This window comes from Balaenoptera ricei, chromosome 3 (genome assembly GCF_028023285.1).
Source record: "Balaenoptera ricei isolate mBalRic1 chromosome 3, mBalRic1.hap2, whole genome shotgun sequence".
Taxonomy (NCBI): Eukaryota; Metazoa; Chordata; class Mammalia; order Artiodactyla; family Balaenopteridae; genus Balaenoptera; species Balaenoptera ricei.
The window spans coordinates 31,915,131-31,930,546 of record NC_082641.1 but is presented as its reverse complement, the minus strand read 5'-3'; positions in this window follow the sequence as shown (position 1 = coordinate 31,930,546).

Here is a 15,416-nt window from a genome sequence, read left to right as displayed (position 1 = left end):
TCTTGATCTGGTGGGGGTTACATAGTTGTATTCAGTTTATAAAAATTCATTGAGCTCTACACCTACAATTTGTATACTTTTATGGATATGTGTTATACTTCAATAGAAAGTATGCTTAGAAAAAAAGTTTTAATGCTTCTTGGAGTCATTAACTATGAATTTCCTCAAGAAAGTCCTCAGCAGCCATGAAATCCTTGCAATCTTGGGAATAAAATACTGTGTGTACTTGAAAACCATTAGGTATTTTTTATATGTAAAGAATTACCACTATCATCACGCGAGTGAAGTCATTCAATGCTAAAACATGAATAAGGCAATACTCTCAGAGGGCATTTTTATTTTGTAGTCAACTTAAGTGATTCTGAAATCAGTGAGTTAATAGGTAGGGTGACAGAACTTTTGAAGAGGGTTCTTTCCTGTCCACACCTCCTCTGGCTCCCTCTCCCACAGAATAAGTACATGTCATCAGTCCACTCAGACTCTAGTTTTAGAATCTAGAATTCCAAATCCAGAATTCTAAATTTAGGGTTTAGAATCTAAATTCAGAAAGCGCACACCCTTTGGCAAGATCATCAATATCCGGAGTCAGTTTCTCACCTATAAAACAGTGAACAAAGCCAATACCTAAGGTTGGGAAGGTTGCTTACAACAAAAGGACACCTGGCTAAGGTGTCTGGTGAGGGGTGACTTCCAGTACTCACCATGCATCCTGGTTAGAGGCTACACCCACTCAGAGGAAGGGGGACCTTTTTCTAACTTAGACAAAGATGCCAAATGGGCTACCAGAGGTTCTGCCTCGGAGTACCCTCACCTTAACTTTCTGTGATTTAGGTACATGAATCTATACTGCGACCTGGCATCCTCCAATTCCCTCACTTTCAGGCCAGGCCCTGTAGGTAGACTAGATTGATCCGCCATGACATACAGTGTGTATTAGTTAGGTAAGAGGTCACAACCATACAACATGGGTTTAACCTTAGTTCTAAGACAAGCCCTGTCATCCTCCTGCTCTGAACATGATCCCCAGAGACCCTGGGCTCTGCCTGGACATCTGTGATGGCTGATTTTATGTGTCAACTTAAATAAACTATGGTGCCCAACTGTTTGGTCAAACACTAATCTAGATATTGCTATGGAGGTATTTTTAGAATGTGATTAACATTTATGATCAGCAGACTTTAAGTAAAGCAGATTGCCCTCTATAATGTGGGTGGGCCTCATCCAATCAGTTGAAGGGCTCAAGAGAAAAGACCGAGGTTTCCTGAAGATGAAATTTTGCCTCCAGACTGCAATATAGAAATTCTGCATGAGTTTCTAGCCTGGTGGCCTCCCTACAGATTTCAGACTTGCTAGCCACTGCAATCTCATGATTAATAAATCAGTAAAACAATAAATTAATAAATCCCTCTCTCTCTCACACACACACACGCACACACACAGAGAGAGATATATCAATAGGATACACATGTATCCTATTAATTCTGTTCTCTGGAGAACATTGACTAATATAGCATCTGCGAACTGCAGCCTCTCCAGTGGAGCAAGGCCCACTGAGAAACCTCCACATTCTCAGGAGACCTCTCATTGGAAGAAGTGGCCAGGAGCACAGTGATTCATTGCAATCCAAAAAAGTAGAAACCTACAAATGCAGGAACCCCATTTTAACACTCATTTTAGAGGGCTTTGCAAAGCTTCTAATAACAAATACAATCTCAGAATAGATCACTTAAAGAAAATATCCAAGCAGGAAGGGTAAGGCTTTGGGGGTCAGTGTCATAAAGTGATTTCATGACCATTTTTAATCCTTTAGAAAGTGATTTTACATGCATGCTTTCAGTTGATCTGGCAGTACATCTCGGGAATAAAGTCATGAACTCAAATCTCATTAAATTCTGGTCATTTGAGACAAATGGAATAAAACATTTGGAGAAAAAGATAGTGTTCTGCCACTGGAGGCCATATGATTTCATAGGGGTTTCTCTAGACCCCTGGGAAGTCTGCATTTTAAAAGCAAAGGGAACATCCAAAAATAGTTCAAGTAAGAACACCTTCCCTTGATTTTTATGAGCAGGCCCAGAGTATGAAATTGCATGTAAGGTCTACCAAAAAAAAAAAAGATCTATTTAGGAATTACAATCAATCATTTTCCTTCCTCCCCTCCCTGCCCTCCTTAATCTTTCTGGCAGATTAATCTGAAGAACTCTGCCCAACCATCTCATTTCCTGTGTGCACACACCCTGTAGACACATACAAGCAGATCACTATCACTCTGGGAGTGATCATGGACCAAATGTTATTTTCACCTTCTCCAGCTTCACACTGTCTCATTCTGAAGACTCTGGCTATCAGTCTGTCCTTCACATCTTGGTGGTATTTTTAGCACCATTTCCCTTCAGATCTGCCTTTCTCCTGTCAGAATTCCCTGGCAAAGGGATAGATGCCTTCTAGCTTTTTCTACCTTCAGCAGTTAATGTTCATTTAGAGGAAAAATTCTTAAGTCTTGGTAGAGTAGCCCCAGTCATCTGTTATGTCTGCCATTGAGGATGAAGGTGAGGAGGAGGAGAAAGGAGAGAGAGGAAGAGGAGGAGGAGGAGAAAGTGGCAGCAAAGAAGCCAAGATACCTGCAAGTTTCTTGCAGGTAGCATCTGAGCCTTGTTCCTCTTTGAATCTTTGCCTCTTAACATCATGCCTAGCACCTTGCAAGTGCTTATTCAATGCTTGAAAAATTAAATAATATAAAGAAAATGAACAGGAATGGAAAAGAATGAAGTCTGGAGAAAGAGAGAGAAAGAAAGAATTAACTTATTCCTGGTAATATGAGGAGATAGTAAATAAAGCACAGTTTCTGGAGCCAGAATGATTGGCTTGAATTTCAATTCTGAAACTCACTAGCTGTGTCACTTTGGGTGAGTTTGTTAAGCTTTGAAAGCCTCAATTTCCTCATCACTGAAATGAGATTATAGCACCTACCTCACTGGGTTGTTCAAGGATTAAATGTAGTAATACATGTAAAGAGCACTCCATAAATGTTAATTACTATTCTTTTCTTCATCACCACCATTATCATGGCATCTCCTAAAGTCACTATTACCCATTGATCTTGAAACTGGTTCTCTTCTTCTAGAAATACCTTGATTTGGTAACCAGTGAAAAATTAAGAAGTCTGTTTGTCAGTTTTGTCGATACTCACTGGCTGTTACTCAGAAGGAAATTTACCATATTAATTTCATGTTCTGACAGTGCTTCAGGACATAGTGGAGAACATTAAAACCTTCTGTTGAATTTTCATATTTTAGTCAACTAATTTAACATTTCTTCTGAATGTTCAAAGCATAATCTAAGAATTTGAAGTGAATGAATCTTTCATCATGGCAGTAATCACATTACAGTGAATTTCACTCCCTGGGTTTACAATGGTATGTTCCCTTACATCCCAGAATACTTCCAACAGCCAAACCCGCACAAGCTTGGCAGGCATCCAGGGCTCACGGGCACTCACTCACCTGACAAGCAATCACACCTCATTTGCAATGAGGAGGAATTCCCTTTTTGATGACAGATGCACTTCAGGGACACACCTGTTGGGCAGGACACTGTCTCATGACCACTCAGGGGAACTGACCCAACAAGATTTCCCAACCAGCAGGAAAATGTTTATTGATCTCAGCCTATTCATTCACATCTTCAAGGAAATGAATGCAGAGGGATCCTTTCTAAGAAAGACCAGAGGTGAGAAAGACTAGCGGAGGCATCAGGATGTCTTAATTCCATGCTCATCCATTGTTTTTTTCTTTTTCTCCCACTCACCCACCCAAAAATAAAATATACACTTGCCAAAAAAAAAGACTGGTGCTGAATCACCATCTACTCATACAAAGGTTTTACAAAATTACTACCCTGGGGTTATTTTTTATAGGTCTTTGGTCCTCCTCTTCCCTCTCCTATACCATGGAGCTAGCCTAATCTTATAACCTTTCACCGAGATCAGAATCATGGGCCTGATGATCAAGATATTTTTTAAGTGAAAGAAAAAAATAATGACCACCTATGTCGTGGTACACAAGGTTTACAGATTGCAGAAAACACATTACTGTTAGTGTTTGATTGTAATAAACCTTTCTCCAAATCGGTGATACTCATCATTACAACAGTCTTTCTTTGAAACTCCAGGAATGAAGCTCTGAACCACAGCAGCTCATCTCAACTACATATAATAATTATAATGACAGCACTCCTATTTGACAAGTTAAATTCACAAGCAAGGAACTCTACATCCATTTACAAGAGTAAAAAAACAAACAAACAAAAAAACCACTACCTAATAAAGAGCAGTATAACAAGCAACAGTTTTTCTTTGACATAGACTGACAAGGAAGGAGCTTAAAGAGGAAGCCACAGACTCCAGAGGATATCCTGCTCACCTGAGGCTGAGATTTGGTCAGTCAACCTGTAATTCACTAGCTAGGAATTCCTCAAAAAAATGCCCATCCTTCACAGTGCTAGATAAGCTCAGATCCTGAATCACAGCTTGAGGGACTGTCTTAGTCTGTTCATGCTGTTGTAAAAGAAATACAATAAACTGGGCAACTCAAACAACAGACACTTATTTCTCACAGTTCTGGAGGCTGGGAAGTCCAATATCACAGCATCTGCAGATTTGATGTTTGGTGAGAACCTGCTTCCTGGTTCATAGAGCACCATCTTCTCACTGTGTCCTCACATGGCAGAATGGCCAAAGAGCTCTCTAGGGACTCTTCTAAAGGGCACTAATCCCATTCATGAGGACTCCACCCTCATGACCTAATCACCTCCCAAAGGCCCCACCTCCAAATACCATCACATTGGGGGTTAGGCTTTAACATATGAATTTGAGGGACACAAACATTTAGTCCATTGCAGAAACTGAGTCCCCAGACCTGCCAGTGCTGAGTGAACTTGAGCAGCTTACTAAAACTTGCTGCTGCCTTGTTCTCTCCATCTACAAAATGGAGAAACTACCCACATCACAGCACTGTTACGGGAACAAATGATTTCATGTGTGAGGACATCTAGTAAACTAGCAAGATAACATTCAGCAATGAGGGAAGGCATCATGGCAGAGGGATTCTCCAGAGTTTTAAAAAGGAACAGGGTCTCAACAGGTAAAAAGAAGGGGAACAATGTGACAGGGAATGATCATGACAGCAGCAAAGACAATATAAGTACAAGGGGTGAATTAGACTCATGGGGGCAGGGCAGAGTACTGGAGTCCTGGGAAATAGGCCTCCTATTTGGATGTCCACAGGAATCTTGGGATTAATATTTTACAAAGTATTATTTTGCATAAAAGTTTCAGAAAATCTTAAACCACACAAAATGCTAATTTTCCATAAGACATGCATGTTCCTACACAATTTTATCGACAAGCAATCTTCCCCATCACTCTGCAGCCTTTGATTAGTCCCTTGAGTCACTAAACCAGAGGTTCTCAAAACAGGGACCTCAGGCCAGTAGCACCAACATCACCTGTTACAGTGTAGGCAGAATAATGTTCCTCAAAGATGTCCATGTCCTAACCCCTGGGACCTGTGAATACATCATGTTTCACAGCAAGGAGGAATTAAGTTTGGAGATGAAATTAAGGCTGCGAATCAGCTTGCTTTTTTTTTTTTTTAAACATCTTTATTGAAGTATAATTGCTTTACAATGGTGTGTTAGTTTCTGCTTTATAACAAAGTGAATCAGTTATACATATACATATGTTCCCATTTCTCTTCCCTCTTGCATCTCCCTCCCTCCCACCCTGCCCATCCCACCCCTCTAGGTGGTCACAAAGCACCAAGCTGATCTCCCTGTGCTATGCGGCTGCTTCCCACTAGCTATCTATTTTACATTTGGTAGTGTATATATGTTCATGACACTCTCTCACCCTGTCACATCTCACCCCTCCCCCTCCCCATATCCTCAAGTCCATTCTCTAGTAGGTCTGTGTCTTTATTCCCTTCTTGCCACTAGGTTCTTCATGGCCTTTCTTTTTTTTTTCCTTCGATTCCATATATATGTTAGCATACTGTATTTGTTTTTCTCTTTCTGACTTACTTCACTCTGTATGACAGACTCTAACTCCATCCACCTCATTACAAATACCTCCATTTCATTTCTTTTTATGGCTGAGTAATATTCCATTGTATATATGTGCCACATCTTCTTTATCCATTCATCTGTCAATGGACATTTAGGTTGCTTCCATGTCCTGGCTATTGTAAATTGAGCTGCAATGAACATTTTGGTACATGACTCTTTTTGAACTATGGTTTTCTCAGGGTATATGCCCAGTAGTGGGATTGCTGGGTCGTATGGCAGTTCTATTTTTAGTTTTTTAAGGAACCTCCATACTGTTCTCCATAGTGGCTGTATCAATTTACATTCCCACCAACAGTGCAAGAGGGTTCCCTTTCCTCCACACCCTCTCCAGCATTTATTGTTTCTAGATTTTTTGATGATGGCCATTCTGACTGGTGTGAGATGATACCTCATTGTAGTTTTGATTTGTATTTCTCTAATGATTAATGATGTTGAGCATTCTTTCATGTGTCTGTTGGCAATCTGTATATCTTCTTTGGAGAAATGTCTATTTAGGTCTTCTGCCCATTTTTGGATTGGGTTGTTCGTTTTTTTGTTATTGAGCTGCATGAGCTGCTTGTAAATCTTGGAGATTAATCCTTTGTCAGTTGCTTCGTTTGCAAATATTTTCTCCCATTCTGATGGTTGTCTTTTGGTCTTGTTTATGGTTTCCTTTGCTGTGCAAAAGCTTTTAAGTTTCATTAGGTCCCATTTGTTTATTTGTGTTCTTATTTCCATTTCTCTAGGAGCTGGGTCAAAAAGGATCTTGCTGTGATTTATGTCATAGAGTGTTCTGCCTATGTTTTCCTCTAAGAGTTTGATAGTGTCTGGCCTTACACTTAGGTCTTTAATCCATTTTGAGTTTATTTTTGTGCATGGTGTCAGGGAGTGTTCTAATTTCATACTTTTACATGTATCTGTCCAATTTTCCCAGCACCACTTATTGAAGGGGCTGTCTTTTCTCCACTGTATATGCTTGCCTCCTTTATCAAAGATAAGGTGACCATATGTGCATGGGTTTATCTCTGGGCTTTCTATCCTGTTCCATTGATCTATATTTCTGTTTTTGTGCCAGTACCAAACTGTCTTGATTACTGTAGCTTTGTAATATAGTCTGAAGTCAGGGAGCCTGATTCCCCCAGCTCCATTTTTCATTCTCAAGATTGCATTGACTATTCGGGGTCTTTTGTGTTTCCATACAAATTGTGAACTTTTTTGTTCTAGTTCTGTGAAAAATGCCAGTGGTAGTTTGATAGGGATTGCATTGAATCTGTAGATTGCTTTGGGTAGTAGAGTCATTTTCACAATGTTGATTCTTCCAATCCAAGAACATGGTATATCTCTCCATCTATTTGTATCATCTTTAATTTCTTTCATCAGTGTTTTATAATTTTCTGCATACAGGTCTTTTGTCTCCTTAGGTAGGTTTATTCCTAGATATTTTATTCTTTTTGTTGCAATGGTAAACGGGAGTGTTTCCTTAATTTCTCATTCAGATTTTTCATCATTAGTGTATAGGAATGCAAGAGATTTCTGTGCATTGCTTTTGTATCCTGCTACTTTACCAAATTCATTGATTAGCTCTAGTAGTTTTCTGGTAGCATCTTTAGGATTCTCTATGTATAGTATCATGTCATCTGAAAATAATGACAGTTTTATTTCTTCTTTTCTGATTTGTATTCCTTTTATTTCTCTTTCTTCTCTGATTGCTGTGGCTAACACTTCCAAAACTATGTTGAATAATAGTGGTGAGAGTGGGCAACCTTGTCTTGTTCCTGATCTTAGTGGAAATGGTTTCAGTTTTTCACCATTGAGGACAATGTTGGCTGTGGGTTTGTCATATATGGCCTTTATTATGTTGAGGAAAGTTCCCTCTATGCCTACTTTCTGCAGGGCTTTTATCATAAATGGCTGTTGAATTTTGTCGAAAGCTTTCTCTGCATCTATTGAGATGATCATATGGTTTTTCTCCTTCAATTTGTTAATATGGATTATCACATTGATTGATTTGCGTATATTGAAGAATCCTTGCATTCCTGGGATAAACCCCACTTGATCATGGTGTATGATCCTTTTAGTGTGCTGCTGGATTCTGTTTGCTAGTATTTTGTTGAGGATTTTTGCATCTATGTTCATCAGTGATATTGGCCTGTAGTTTTCTTTCTTTGTGACATGTTTGTCTGGTTTTGGTATCAGGGTGATGGTGGCCTTGTAGAATGAGTTTGGGAGTGTTCCTCCCTCTGCAATATTTTGGAAGAGTTTGAGAAGGATAGGTGTTAGTTCTTCTCTAAATGTTTGATAGAATTCACCTGTGAAGCCATCTGGTCCTGGGCTTTTGTTTGTTGGAAGGTTTTTAATCACAGTTTCAATTTCAGTGCTTGTGATTGGTCTGTTCATATTTTCTATTTCTTCCCGGTTCAGTCTCAGCAGGTTGTGCATTTCTAAGAATCTGTCCATTTCTTCCAGGTTGTCCATTTTATTGGCATAGAGTTGCTTGTAGTAATCTCTCATGATCATTTGTATTTCTGCAGTGTCAGTGGTTACTTCTCCTTTTTCATTTCTAATTCTATTGATTTGAGTCTTCTCCCTTTTTCTCTTGATGAGTCTGGCTAATGGTTTATCAATTTTGTTTATCTTCTCAAAGAACCAGCTTTTAGTGTCATTGATTTTTACTATTGTTTCCTTCATTTCTTTTTCATTTATTTCTGATCTGATCTTTATGATTTCTTTCCTTCTGCTAGCTTTGGGGTTTTTTTGTTCTTCTTTCTCTAATTGCTTTAGGTGCAAGGTTAGGTTGTTTATTCGAGATGTTTCCTGTTTCTTGAGGTAGGCTTGTATTGCTATAAACTTCCCTCTTAGCACTGCTTTTGCTGCGTCCCATAGGTTTTGGGTCGTCGTGTCTCCATTGTCATTTGTTTCTAGGTATTTTTTGATTTCCCCTTTGATTTCTTCAGTGATTACTTCATTATTAAGTAGTGAATTGTGTAGCCTCCATGTGTTTGTATTTTTTACAGATCTTTTCCTGTAATTAATATCTAGTCTCATAACGTTGTGGTCAGAAAAGATACTTGATACAATTTCAATTTTCTTAAATTTACCAAGGCTTGATTTGTGACCCAAGATATGATCTATCCTGGAGAATGTTCCATGAGCACTTGAGGAAAATGTGTATTCTGTTGTTTTAGGGTGGAATGTCCTATAAATATCAATTAAGTCCATCTTGTTTAATGTATCATTTAAAGCTTGTGTTTCCTTATTTATTTTCATTTTGGATGATCTGTCCATTGGTGAAAGTGGGGTGTTAAAGTCCCCTACTATGATTGTGTTGCTGTCGATTTCCCCTTTTATGGCTGTTAGTATTTGCCTTATGTATTGAGGTGCTCCTGTGTTGGGTGCATAAATATTTACAATTGTTATACCTTCCTCTTGGATCGATCCCTTGATCATTATATAGTGTCTTTCTTTGTCTCTTGTAATAGTCTTTATTTTAAAGTCTATATTGTCTGATATGAGAATTGCTACTCCAGCTTTCTTTTGATTTCCATTTGCATGGAATACGTTTTTCCATCCCCTCACTTTCAGTCTGTATGTGTCCGTAGGTCTGAAGTAGTTCTCTTGTAGACAGCATATATATGGGTCTTGTTTTTGTATCCATTCAGCAAGCCTGTTTCTTTTGGTGGGAGCATTTAATCCATTTACATTCAAGGTAATTATCGATATGTATGTTCCTATTCCCATTTTCTTAAATGTTTTGGGTTTGTTATTGTAGGTGTTTTCCTTCTCTTGTGTTTCTTGCCTAGAGAAGTTCCTTTAGCATTTGTTGTAAAGCTAGTTTGGTGGTGCTGAACTCTCTCAGCTTTTGCTTGTCTGTAAAGGTTTTAATTTCTCCATCACATCTGAATGAGATCCTTGCTGGGTAGAGTAATCTTGGTTGTAGGTTTTTCTCCTTCATCACTTTAAGTATATCCTGCCACTCCCTTCTGGCTTGCAGAGTTTCTGCTGAAAGATCAGATGTTAACCTTATGGGGATTCCCTTGTGTGTTATTTGTTGTTTTTCCCTTGCTGCTTTTAATATGTTTTCTTTATATTTAATTTTTGACAGTTTGATTAATATGTGTCTTGGCGTGTTTCTCCTTGGATTTATCCTGTATGGGACTCTCTGTGCTTCCAGGACTTGATTAACTATTTCCTTTCCCATATTAGGGAAGTTTTCAACTATAATCTCTTCAAATATTTTCTCAGTCCCTTTCTTTTTCTCTTCTTCTTCTGGGACCCCTATAATTCGAATGTTGGTGCATTTAATGTTGTCCCAGAGGTCTCTGAGACTGTCCTCAGTTCTTTTCATTCTTTTTTCTTTATCCTGCTCTGCAGTAGTTATTTCCACCATTTTATCTTCCAGGTCACTTATCCGTTCTTCTGCCTCAGTTATTCTGCTATTGATCCCATCTAGAGTATTTTTAATTTCATTTATTGTGTTTTTCATCGTTGCTTGGTTCCTCTTTAGTTCTTCTACGTCCTTGTTAAATGTTTCTTGCATTTTGTCTATTCTATTTCCAAGATTTTGGATCATCCTTACTATCATTATTCTGAATTCTTTTTCAGGTAGACTACCTATTTCCTCTTCATTTGTTAGGTCTGGTGTGTTTTGACCCTGCTCCTTCATCTGCTGTGTGTTTTTCTGTCATCTCATTTTGCTTATCTTACTGTGTTTGGGGTCTCCTTTTCACAGGCTACAGGTTCGTAGTTCCCGTTGTTTTTGGTATCTGTCCCCAGTGGCTAAGGTTGGTTCAGTGGGTTGTGTAGGCTTCCGGGTGGAGGGAACTAGTGCCTGAGTTCTGGTAGATGAGGCTGGATCTTGTCTTTCTGGTGGGCACGTCCACGTCTGGTGGTGTATTTTGGGGTGTCTGTGGCCTTATTATGATTTTAGGCAGCCTCTCTGCTAATGCATGGGGCTGTGTTCCTGTCTTGCTAGTTGTTTGGCATAGGGTGTCCAGCACTGTAGCTTGCTGGTCGTTGAGTGAAGCTGGGTCTTGATGTTGAGATGGAGATCTCTGAGAGATTTTCGCTGTTTGGTATTACGTGGAGCTGGGAGGTCTCTTGTGGACCAGCGTCCTGAAGTTGGCTCTCCCACCTCAGAGGCACGGCCCTGATGCCTGGCTGGAGCACCAAGAGCCTTTCATCCACACGGCTCAGAGTAAAAGGGAGAAAAAATAGAAAGAAAGAGGATATAATACAGTGAAGTAAAATAAAGCTATTATAAAGCAAAGCTATACAGACAAAATCTCACCCAGAAGCATATACATATACACTCACAAAAAAAGGAAAAGGGGAAAAATTAATATATCCTGCTCCCAAAGTCCACCTCCTGAATTTGGGATGATTCGTTGTCTATTCAGGTATTCAACAGATGCAGGCACATCAAGTTGTTTGTGGAGTTTTAATCCGCTGCTTCTGAGGCTGCTGGGAGAGATTTCCCTTTCTCTTCTTTGTTTGCATAGTTCCCGGGGTTCAGCTTTGGATTTGGACCCGCCTCTGCGTGTAGGTCGCCTGAGGGCGTCTGTTCCCCGCCCAGACAGGACGGGGTTAAAGGAGCAGCTGCTTCGGGGGCTCTGGCTCACCCAGGCTGCGGGGAGGGAGGGGTACGGAGGGGCGGGGCGAGCCTGCGGCGTCAGAGGCCGGCGTGACGTTGCAGCAGCCTGAGGCGCGCAGCGCGTTCTCCCCGGGAAGTTGTCCCTGGATCACGGGACCCTGGCTGTGGCGGGCTGCACAGGCTCCCGGGAGGGGCGGTGTGGAGGGTGACCTGTGCTCGCACACAGGATTTTTGGAGGCGGCAGCAGCAGCCTTAGCGTCTCACGCCCGTCTCTGGGGTCCGCGCTGATCGCCGCGGCTCGCGCCTGTCTCTGGAGCTCGTTTAGGCAGCACTCTGAATCACCTCTCCTCGCGCACCAGGAAACAAAGAGGCAAGAAAAAGTCTCTTGCCTCTTCGGCAGCTGCAGACTTTTTCCCGGTCTCCCTCCCGGCCAGCTGTGGTGTGCCAACCCCTTCAGGCTGTGTTCACACCGCCAACCCCAGTCCTCTCCCTGCGATCCGACCTCCGAAGCCCAAGCCTCAGCTCCCAGGCCCTGCCCGCCCCGGCGGGTGAGCAGACAAGCCTCTCGGGCTGCTAAGTGCTGGTCGGCACTGATCCTCCGTGCAGGAATGTCTCCGCTTTGCCCCCCGCACCCCTGTGGCTGCGCTCTCCTCCGTGGCTCCAAAGCTCCCCCCTCCGCCACCTGCAGTCTCCGCCCGCGAAGGGGCTCCTAGTGTGTGGAAACCTTTCCTCCTTCACAGCTCCCTCCCACTGGTGCAGGTCCCATCCCTATTCTTTTGTCTCCGTTATTTCTTTTTTCTTTTGCCTTACCCAAGTACGTGGGGAGTTTCTTGCCTTTTGGGAGGTCTGACGTTTTCTGCCAGCGTTCAGTGGGTGTTCTGTAGGAGCAGTTCCACGTGTAGATGTATTTCTACTGTATCTGTGGGAAGGAAGGTGATCTCCGCGTCTTACTCTTCCGCCATCTTCTCCGGCTCCAGCTTGCTTTAAAATAAGGAGATTACCCAGGTGAGTCCAATGTCATCACAAGGATCCTTATACAAGGGAAGAGGAGAGCAGAAGAGTTAAGAACCAGAGAGACGACGTGGTGAGAAAGACTCAACTCAATTGCTGGCTTTGAAGATGGAAGGGAACCATGGGAAGGCAGGCAGCCTCTAGAAGCTGGAAAGTGCAAGGAAATGGATTCTCCCCCAGAGCCTCCACAAAACCCTACCGACACCTTGATTTTAGCCCAGTGAGACCCATTTTGGACTTCTGTCACTCCAGAGCTCTAAGATAATAAATTTGTGTTGTTTTAAGCCACTGAGTTTGTGATAATTTTTTACAGCAGCATTAGAAAACTAATACACCTGGAAAGTTGCTAAAAAGGCACATTCTCTGGCCACATTCCAGACTTACTGAATCAGAAAATCTGAGGGTAGGGCTCAGCAGTCTGTCTTTAAACAAGCCTGGAAGTAATTCTAATGCATGCTGAGGTTTCAGAACCGCGCACTAGACTAAACAATCACAATTATTTCCCTGAAGCAAACATACTCCGACACACATCCCTATGAAAACTCAACACTGACAATTAATGACTTGATTAACCATGATAAAATCTACCGGTGCCATGTCCTGCCTTGACAAGTATAGAATAGGAAATCCAACCAAATCATTGGTGATTCAGAATCCTTCCCAACCCAGGGTCTTCATTTGGAATACCAGTAATAAATGTGCCCTAGTCCCTGGGAGCTCCATTTTTAATTCATTTTGGATGCCAAATAGACTGTTATTGGAGGTGGAGTCACTTGCCTCTTTCTCACTAAACTTGAGTAACGGGGGGAAATGTGGGTGGATGAGGGTCCCAGTAAATCATGGATTTATGATGGCCCATTCCAGGAAGAAGAGGTAGACTTGATTTCATAGACTCTTAGTCATGGAGGGATGGGGATTCTTATAGACCATGAAGCTGGTTTCTCCACCTAGAGTGTAGGTCCTGCTCGCCCCACAACCACAGCATTGCCATCAAGTGGTCAGTCAGCCTCAGCTTGAATATCTCCCATGATGAGGAACTCACTACCGTCTGTGGCAAACTATTCCATTCTGAGAGGGCTCTAATGTGAGACCTAAGTTCCCTTCATGTGACAGCTGCTGTTCTTTGGACCTCATGCTTGATTTCATTTTGGCCTACACAGACTTCTTTGAAGTCTCAGGTATACATTCACATGCAAGACTGAAATAAGACTAGATTGCAACCTCCACTACATACATTGGCTTGTTTTCTCAGCACTATTAGCCTCTACTGACCTCAAAGGGAGGCATGTGTGTGAGCTGGGCAGGAGGTAGAGGTGGGCCCTGTTAAAGACAAAGTGCTTTAAAAGCCTTTGATGAAAGGCATTGCGGCTTGAAAGGGTTGTTTCTGAAATACTACACCTCCCTTTTAAGAACTCTTAAGATCTGGAGGGTGATACTCTCTCACCCCAGAAGAATTCAAGCATGAATTTTCTTAGAGCCACCAATTAAGAATCCAATTCCATCTCCCTCAGATGCGCATTTCCACCAAAATTACCTACTCGGATTTTTTTTTCATTTTTTTTTAAGAAATAAACTACACCATGTTGAAAATATCTCAGAATTAAATAACCATTAGATGGGACAAATTAAGATATAAAAGCCCAATAGCTCTACTTAATACACATAACTACAAATAGAAAGAAAACCCCAAGTCATCCCTGCTTTACTTATTAATTATTAATCCAATTATTTTGTGCATCTATTATCTGCCAGTCACTAAGATAGGTACCAGAACACAATGATGAACTAGGCACTGTACCTTCCCTCCTGAGGCTTGGAGATCCATTTAAACACCAACCCATCTATATTCACATGATCCTGTGGCATTAAACTTCCAGACACTTCTACCATTTATAAAATAATTCAGGGAAATGTGGTTGTTGGATCGGGATGCCCCTAGATACTTGATTCAGATGGTTAAATGATGTGATGTATTATTTTTAGAGAAGGAAGCTAGAAACCCAAGATTAAATAGTCCTTGGATTTTTCTGGATGCTGCATGTTAAATACATAAAAGAATCTCATTTTTGTCCATTGCTATATGGGTTTCTTTATGAAAACAACTGCACTAGGGTCCAAGAGAGGCTTATTTAACAGAATTCATTGGGTTTTTTCTTTCTTACTCTGTCCCAATGTTTATTCCATCCACACAGAGTTCAAACTTGCTGGCCAGTGTTGCTGGATATCAGCAGTAATTTGTGAGCCCACAGTATTCCCTGTGACCCCTGCCAATCACTGGGGCTTAGCTCCCCTCATTCCACTTTTTACAAAAAAAAAAAAAAATGTATGAACTACCAACTGCTGTCAAAGCACTAGCCCTCACATCACCACCCCGAAGCGCTACATCATCTGTGGATTCTCCTACACACCTAATCCTGAGAGATCAGAAGATGCTTGAGACTTGTGAATTCTTCTATAAAAACAGAAAAGCTGCTCTTCTGGATCAGGATACTAGCAGTGACAGAGACCCCAAAAAGCATCTTATGGAAGGTCAGAGTTGTCCTCTTTGTTGTGAACTCAAAAAGTCAGATCAGAACTCAAAAACAAAACGAAACAAAAAACTTCTTCCCTCCACAGCCAGCTCTATCAACCATAAACATATAAGCCTTATAGATTTATATTTTCAGAGATTGCCTCAATTCTTGAGTAGTGAGAAACAAAAGTGCATTATACA